We start from the raw sequence: 9,069 nt of genomic DNA, 5'->3' as shown, positions 1-9,069 counted from the left end.
GTTTATAGTCTTTTTTTGTTGTTTTGTGTGTGTAATTTTGTTTTAACTGCCACGTGTCTGCCCTTTGTCCAGGTGCTGAGAACTGCCAGTGGGAGCAGTGCCCCTTGCGGTGGCGGGTCCCTTGGTCCCTTGGCGTGTGCTGTGGCTGTGTGTTCACCAAGTGTGGTCATTTCCCTTGTTTGTGTGTGAAATTTGACACGTGTGATTGGGGTGTTTTTCATGGATGATAATTTTTCGAGCCACTAGCCTCCCACTGGTAAGATTCCGCCCTATTGCCCTCCTATCATGTGTGAGAGCGTTGCGAATAGACTGTATTCACCTCTTACAGCTGTAGTGCCTATAGTAGCGCAGCAAAAAATAGTAATATCAATTGTACCCATTTTAATCATTCTTATGAAACATCTGAGGTATTAATAAACTACAACAAATTACAGATGGCTAAAAAAAATCATATCCTGAGACATATGCAAGATTTTCGCTTATGACATTTTGACCGTTTTTTTCCATGAACACAAAACTTTTCCCCTGTCACTTCCCCAGAGAATCTCCCGGTCTGCTTCAGACCCGCAGAGATCACAAGTGTAAGAAAAGGCCCTCAGACCGCTGAGAGAGGCAGGTGCACAAGCACTCGTCCATGGACACAGACTTTGGCTTTGTGAAAACAGTGGCACGCATCAGCAAATAGCTGCTTCTATTCATCAGGCCGCAGCATCAGCTGCAGGCATAATCAAAGCACAGCCAAAGCCATGAGTGTCTGTCGCCGAGCACCCGCTGTCTAGGTAACGCTGCGGTGACTCGTGCCAGGGTCCTTTTGTTAGGTGGAGAAGCCGTGGGCCACTGCCTGTCCCTCTCTCTTATCAAGATGCTGTCTGGCCTCCGTAATCCCTAAACTGAGGCCTTTTCAAACAAATGAGCAATTATAAAAGGAATAAAGGTAGCAGAGGGAAAAAAAGATGGAGAGAGAGGGATAAGGGAAGATACAGGAGGTACAATGAAAGGGGAACAAATAAATAAAGAAAGAGAGCAAACACAAAAATAAGATTTATCCAGAACACAAATAAAGAGACTTAACAAGAAAAAACCCACCTGCCCAGCCATGCAACGGGCCCAACGCATTATTAGCCAGCTTTTGATGGAGCAGCATGAACTGTTTTGCAAGATAAATTATGTGTGCTGTGCATGCAGAATCCCAATCAGAAGCAGGTGCATGGCCTCTGGATCTGCATCACTCACAACGTATTTCCCACCAAACACCGCTGGTTCCCACATCAATACATTTATTTTTGATATTAACAATGCCAGGGGAAATGAACATAGCATGATCGTACTAAGAGTCACCGGGTAAATGATGTACCGTCTGAAACTCTGAGGAGGTTATTGCAGCTCTGGAATAAGGTTAGAATAGGAAGAAATTAATACAGACATTGACTGACTGAGAAGATTTTTCCCTGAAAAGGCAATATTATGTGTTAATGGAAATATTGCACTGACTGAACTCTGTATAGACAGAATTATGATATGGGTCAAATCAAATTCCCTGTATAAGTGGAGTGAAGAGTTGTATTCAAACTAGATAACATAAGTTCTCTTACGAGAGGTTCTTTCGTATTGCGTAAGTTTAGCTTACGCTATGGGAAAGATTCATCTTCTCGAGATACTGAAGCCAAAAAATTATGCTTAATTTTGTATTCCTTGTCAACGCAGTGCAGCAGCTAGCAGACCTAGAGCAGGCCATCTCGCGTCCTCATTGGCTGCCCTGCGGCAACTGCTGCAGCCTACCAGTGAGCCCGGCGTGACGTCAAGCCCAATGAAGGGCGCCCGCGCCTTCATAGCGTCACAGCCCCGCCAGAATGGGCGTGGCCTAGCGTATAAAAGTAGGGGCTGTAGGCTGAATTCTCTGATTTTTCGTCTCTTCAGCGAGCTCTTCGCATCGCTGGATTTGAGAGAAGCCACCGCCGCCGTCGAACAGCGAACAGCCAGCTTAGGACAGCGCTGAGGAAGCCGGCCGTCTTCGCCACCTTCAGCCACCCGTGCGAGCTACGCTATCCGGCGACGTATCCTTTTTGCCTTGCAAAAAGCGAGCGTCTTTTTCAAGATGCCTCGCACTTCCTGCCGCTCGTGTAGAGCCCCGCTCAGCGCCGGAGACCGCAATCTGATCTGTGCTCTCTGCCTGGGCCTGGAACACGCAGAACTCGCCCTCACGTTCATGGGCTGCGAGCTCTGTGAGGACGAGCCATGGCCGCGTTAACTGTGACAGAGAGGCACCTCTGGTTAACGCTCGCGGATATGAGGGAATCTGAGCGAGCCACCTTCCTGAACGCGCCGCTCTCCCCCACTGGTCTCTTCGGCCCAGCGGTGAACGGGATCGTTGACCGCTTCTCTGAGGTGCAGAAGACCATGCAGGCCATGAACCTCTTCCTGCCGCGACGCTCGAGTTCCGCCACAGGCCGCTCTCGCGAGAGACAAAGACAGCCGCCCGAGCGAACCAGCACCCAGCGTCCAGCACAGCCTCAGCCTTCGCAGCGACGCCAGGGCGGCCGCCCTAGATCGCACTCAGACAGCCTTCACAGACCGCCGCCCCCCAGAGGGCCTCGGCAAAGAATTACGCTGAAGTCTGAGCACGCGAAGCCCTCCTAACAGCGAGAGAGAAAAGACGCGCATGTCCCGCTGCGGCCGGACCGCCGTCAAAGTTCATTTCCCTGTCAGTCCCCTTCAAACAGGCTACTGCAGTGGTTCAATTAGCAGCCAACGAGCCGGTTTATTCACCCTCTCGCCTGCACACAAACGCCGTTTTCACGGCGACCCAGAGAAATCTCAAAAAGAGTATAATGTCTGGTCCGGCTCACGCAGTCAGTGTTTTAAGTGTAGTGAAAGTGCCCACGCCCCAGTGTTCACCCCTACACATAAGCACTCCGAATCCCATGTCACTCACAGAGCACACTCTCATAAAGCGCAGAAAAGCCGCTCGAGTGTTGAATATAAGAAATGTGTCCACAGGTCTGTGCCCACTATCTGCCCGCTCTGTTACACGATCAAAAAAGCAGGTTATGAATGTAAGTCTCGTGCCCGCCAGAGAGCGCTCACGCTTGCCAACACAAACCTGCCCCTGGGCCCCGCCCGCATAGTGAATGCGGAATTAGCACACCTACTTCACGCAGAAATAGCAAAGCTGCTGTGCAAAGGGGCTATAGAAAAGGTACCACCTTCTCTGAGCGAGTCAGGCTTTTACAGCCGATATTTTCTCGTACCCAAGAAGGACGGAGCCTTCAGACCTATCCTAGATCTGAGACATTTGAACAAAGTACTTGCGAAAAGACCGTTCAAAATGTTTACGACCAGAAAAATCCTTGCGTACGTTCGCCCGGGGACTGGTTTATTTCTCTAGATCTGAAGGATGCCTATTTTCAGGTTCAGATAGTACCCCGTCACAGGCGATTTTTGAGATTCACCTTCGACGGTCAGGTATATCAATACACCGTCCTGCCGTTCGGCCTGTCCATAGCACCCCGTACATTTACGAAGTGCATGGGAGAAGTCAGGGGCTGCGAAAAATGAACTATCTGGACGATTGGCTGATACTGGCACAGTCAGAGACAGAACTGCTATCTCACAGAACAGTGCTTCTCAGTCATCTGGAAAGCTTGGGTCTCACGGTCAACTGGACCAAGAGCTCATTACTGCCCAGCCAGTCAATTTCCTTTTTAGAAATAAAACTGGACTCGGTGACCATGACGGCTCGTTTATCGACACAGCGCACGGGCCGTGTTCGCCACCTAGCCGCGTCTTTCCAGAAGGGCAGCTTTCTCCCTTTGAAAACTTTTCAGAGGATGTTGGGCTGTATGGCATCAACTGCAGCGGTGCTTCAGCTGGGCCTACTGCGCATGCGCCCGCTCCAACGCTGGTTGAATGCTCGCGTGTCCCGCCGAGCCTGGGTGTCTGGCGGCCAGAAAATCAGAGTGACTCAGACCTGCATAGCGGCTCTGCAGCCCTGGTTAGTGGCCGACTGGTAGCAGCAGGGAGTAATGATGGGAACCATCTCTCATCTCGACAGACACGTCCAACTGAGGTTGGGGCGCGCTGTTCGAGGGCAGACCGGTCTTTGGCCAGGTCTCTGCACCCCAAAACGGTCCAGAAACTGTGGCGCCTATTCGGCAGAGCGGAAGTCAACCTATTTGCGTCAAAAGACAACGCTCAATGCCCGACGTTCTTCTCGAAGGACGAGGACGCACTGGCCCAGGTTTGGCCCAGCCTCCCGCTATATGCTTTCCCTCCGGTCTCTCTGTTGCCACAGGTGATCAAGAGAATCAGGGAAACGCGCCACTCGGTGCTCCTCATAGCCCCGCGTTGGGAGAATCAGATTTGGTTCCCGGAACTAGCACGGCTGTCACATACAGCTCCGTGGCCGATTCCGGTGAGGGCAGATCTCCTCTCTCAGGCTCGCGGCACGATCTGGCATCCCCATCCAGAGCGCTGGTCTCTGCATGCATGGTTGATCAACGGGTACTCGTTGCCCTGCCAGAAGGAGTGATGAACACGATCACGCAGTCTAGAGCCCCCTCCACGAGAAGGCTCTATGCGTCTAAATGGTCGGTGTTCTCTGGATGGTGCACCGACAGAGGTCTGGACCCGCGGACATGCGGGGTGGCGCATCTGCTCACCTTCCTACAAGAGCTGCTGGATAAGGGAAGATCCCCATCCACACTCAAAGTATACGTGGCAGCTGTGGCAGCGTTCGCAGAATCGACGCACAGCCAGTCACTGGGAAGACATGAGATGGTCATCCGCTTCCTTAGAGGAGCTAGAAGGATGAATCCGCCGCGCCCCCCGTCGGTTCCCATGTGGGATCTTTTGTTGGTCCGCGAGGCCCTGAAAGCTTTTCCATTTGAACCACCAGACTCTGTGGGGTTGAAACATCTATCACTAAAAACCGTCTTTCTGACTGCACTGTCATCAGTAAAACGTGTGGGGGACCTGCATGCGCTGTCTATCAGCGCGTCGTGTCTTGAGTTTGGGCCGAATGACTCTAAAGTCATCCTCAGACCTAGACATGGCTATGTCCCTAAAGTGATGGGCACTCCATTCAGAGCGCAAGCTATTTCATCGTCAGCTCTCCCAGCATCTGACAGCGAAAGTGATGTGAATCTCCTCTGCCCTGTCAGAGCGCTGAGGGTTTACATTACGCGCTCCGCCTCCTTCAGGCGTTCGGAACAGCTTTTTGATTCGTTTGGTGGGCGCACCAAGGGTCTCGCCTCCTCGAAACAGAGCCTATCCAGATGGATAGTGGACGCTATAGCAGCTACTTATGCGTCGAAAGGTCTGCCATGCCCTCTGTGCATCAGGGCTCATTCCACGAGAGGCGTGGCCTCTTCGTGGGCATGGTCCAGTGGAATTTCTATCCATGACATATGTGTAGCGGCGGGCTGGAGCTCCCCGTCTACCTTTGTCAGGTTTTATAGCCTAGAAGTCCCTGCCTTACAGGCTAAACTGTTGTCAGTTTGAAGGAGAGGTGTATTCTGCCCAGATCTCCTGCTCAGATCACTCTCACATGACTCAGCTCTCCTGGTTGAGCTGCACTAAGTAGGGTATGTGCCATGTGCCTATACAGACCGGCGCGCTGCTCTCTATTTCCTACGTGTGCTTATGTACAAGTGATGGCCTGCGTGGCTGGCCACCTTATTTTTTCACTTATGGGGTTCCCCTGAAAGTTCTGGGTCTTATGGTGGATGCTTGGCGCGCACGGCGTTGACAAAGTGTTCCCGTAGCGTAAGCTAAACTTAAGCAATACGAGAGAACCTCTCGTAAGAGAACGATACTCGGTTACTAACGTAACCTCGGTTCTCTCTAGAGAGGGAACGAGTATTGCGTTACCGGCCGTGCTCGCCCCACGAGCGACTTCGCTTCAGTCAACGAAAAAACAGAGAATTCAGCCTACAGCCCCCACTTTTATACGCTAGGCCACGCCCATTTTGGCGGGCTGTGACGCCATGAAGGCGCGGGCGCCCTTCATTGGGCGTAACGTCACGCCGGGCTCACTGGTAGGCTGCAGCAGTTGCCGCAGGGCAGCCAATGAGCACGCGAGATGGCATGCTCTAGGTCTGCTAGCTGCTGCACTGCGTTGACAAGGAATACAAAATTAAGGATAATTTTTTGGCTTCAGTATCTCGAGAAGATGAATCTTTCCCGTAGCGTAAGCTAAACTTACGCAATACTCGTTCCCTCTCTAGAGAGAACCAAGGTTACGTTAGTAACCGATTATCGTTCTCAGAGTCAGTCTGCATTGATTTTTTTTTCTATATCTTTCATCTGGAAACAGAAAACTGCACTGAAGTATACTGTAGCCTGCTAAGAGCAGAGCGAGTGATGTATCCATGGCTACTGTGACTCTAAATTACCATAAACAACATGCAAGATTCCATTGTGGGGTCAAAGATATGACACTATTATTTATTTATTTAGTGTTGAACTATTAGGTTATTAAAAAACACATTACAAATGTAGTTCATATAGAAATGACACCTTTTTTTATGAACATTTTTTGGGACTACAATTAACACCAATTAGGCCCATTATCACCAAATCTTCCCAGCATCCTTCAAAATATCTTCTTTTTCAGTTTAATGTTTGTTTAATGTTTCTTTGTTTGTCTTGTGCTTGAGCACATGGCTCTGTCTGTTTGTGTTGGCCATGTGCTCCTCTCATCCCGCCTCCTTGTTTCCAGTTACCTTGTTTGTTTGTATAGTCCTTGGCTGAATCTGAATTTGCCCCCTAAACCCTCAATCATAACCCTATTCCCTACGTTAGTCCAATAAAAGTGTTCACTTGAAGGAGTGAATGAAAACAAGTGTGCTAATTCGGACAACCATTGAGTGTACATCGGCTGTACACTCGTTATTGCAGTGCAATTTGGGATAGAATGAGTACACTCAAATTACATCCACTATGGTTTTGGACACCACTGGCTGTCCCATCAAATAATGCCCTATTAGAGGGTATAGGGGGTGATTTTCGGATTCAGCCCTTGTCTGGTCCTCATTGGCCTAATTTTGTTCACCTGTTCCTCATGAGCTCTGCTCCCTTTATATTGTGCTCCTTTCCCTCATGTGTTTGTTGGTTTATTGCGTTTATTTTGTGTGAGCTTTTCTTGCTTGTTTACAGGGTTTTTTTCCCCCTTTGCCAGCTCCATAATTTAGTTTCTTTATTTTGCTTTCTGGTGTTTATTTGGCCAGTTTTGATTTTACTCTCTTGTTTATTTTTTGTTATCTCTCTGTTATTTTATTATTTGTTGTCTTGTGTGTTGTCTCATGTTGGTTTCTGCCTGCTGGTTCCTTCTGCCTGGCAGCTAGACTGGTTCAGAGTCTGTGTGCAGCAAGTATCTCTGCTTCATTGTGTTTTGCCCTGTCTTCACCACAACCATCTGCCTGGCCCGGTCACTGACTTAACCTGTTGTCCTTTGGAGTTGGTTCCAGCAGTCACCCTCAACTGTCCTGTCACTGTTTCCCGTCAGCCCTTCTGTTTGGACTAGTACTACCTCACCCATTCTTGTGCTGTGCTTTATTAATAAACACCACCCCACCGCTCCTCATTCTGTGTCTGGGTCCTTGCTTTCAGAAACCTTTACAAATTATGAAATTACATATAAAAACAAGTAAGATTACAACACAATAAAATGCATCCCATAATATAAACAACATGAATTAATACTCAAAACGCAAGAGAATATAGATACATTTTCAGTCTAGATTTAATAACATTGAGTAAAAGTGCAGATGTCCAGTGGCAGCTGATTTCATAAAGCAGGGGGCAGCAACTGAGAAAGCTCTGTCACCCTTTAATTACAGATGAGATCGAGAGATGTGCAAGAGTGCCCTATCAGATCTTAATGGTCGAGATGTTTAAGGCATAATAAGGTATTTAACATAAGATGGGGCATTAAAAACCTTAAATTTTGTGTTTGTTTAAATGATACATGAAACAGACTGGAAGCCAATAAAGAGAGGCTTAAATTAACATGATTGTATTTTTTTGCCGAAGTCAACAGCCTTGAAGCTGCATTCTGGACCAGAGGTGTGAAAGAGAAGTCTGAGGAGGAACTGAGAAATAGTTTAATCGTGAAGAAATTAAGGTGTCACTTTCTCCAAATCATAAATAGACAAAAATGATTTTATTAGTTATTCTTAACAACAGATTGTATTTGTTTAGTTAAGCAAAATTCAGAGTAAAGACTGACACCCAGATTTCTTACCTGGGGCGAACGTGAAGGAAAATGCTTACCGAGCTCATTGATAAGACCACCTCCAAATCAAGGATGTGTCATCAAGACTGTCCAGCACCAGTTTTTAAAGGTAGGTAGAGCTGAGCGTCGTCTGCAAAAATATGAAAATAAACATTATGCTTCTTAATAATACTACCTAAGGGAAGCACATAAATTAAAAAAAGAAAAAGGCCCAATACGGTACCCTGAGGTACCCTACTGATAATAAAAGCTGAGGAAGAAGAAAACTTGCCCAGTGTTACAGAGGAAGTTCTTATCTTTAAGATAAGAACTAAAACACTGTAAGGCCCTACCCTTTATGCCAACCCAGTGTTCTAAATGATGAGGAAGGATACTATGATAAATTGTACCAAAGGCCGGGGTAAGATTCAGTAATATCCAAAACAGTACTGTAAAGTCCAAGCAATTGCATGCTATACAAATTGAAACTATAATATATTTTTTTATTGCAATTAACATGCACTTAAGAGTTCAAAACCATTACATTCAGTTTGCAGTATAAAGTATATTATTTTCAAGTACTACTAAAATGTATTTCTGTTTCACAAGGGATTAGTTTAGATTCATCAAGTACTATTTGTTTATAATGATTTAAACTCTTTTCAAATGCATACAAATTTTGTCATTGACATTTGTAAGACCTTGGTATATAGTAACTCGATTTCTCCTTTGCCTATCAACACATATTGTCTATACTTGCACATGACAAACACTGACCTCTTCCCACTCAAAAACTATCTTCATTTGCTCTCTGAAGCTCAGCTTGGTAAGAGACGTGTTGATGAATTGAACAGTTG

General features: G+C 47.3%; 1 long non-coding RNA gene across 1 annotated transcript; it reads right to left on the bottom strand.

Annotated features, from left to right (window-relative positions):
• Nucleotides 1-313: 313 nt before the first annotated feature.
• LOC143713337 (uncharacterized) lies at nt 314-9,069 on the bottom strand. The gene is made up of 3 exons (XR_013195098.1): nt 8,984-9,069; nt 8,272-8,363; nt 314-897 (listed from the first exon to the last, which is right to left on the bottom strand). It is a non-coding gene; the product is annotated as an uncharacterized LOC143713337 (long non-coding RNA).

The sequence above is a fragment of the Siphateles boraxobius genome, unplaced genomic scaffold (genome assembly GCF_051911475.1).
Source record: "Siphateles boraxobius isolate OS27281-9 unplaced genomic scaffold, OSU_SipBor_1 12, whole genome shotgun sequence".
Classification (NCBI taxonomy): domain Eukaryota; kingdom Metazoa; phylum Chordata; class Actinopteri; order Cypriniformes; family Leuciscidae; genus Siphateles; species Siphateles boraxobius.
This window is presented reverse-complemented; position numbering and strand designations above follow the sequence as displayed.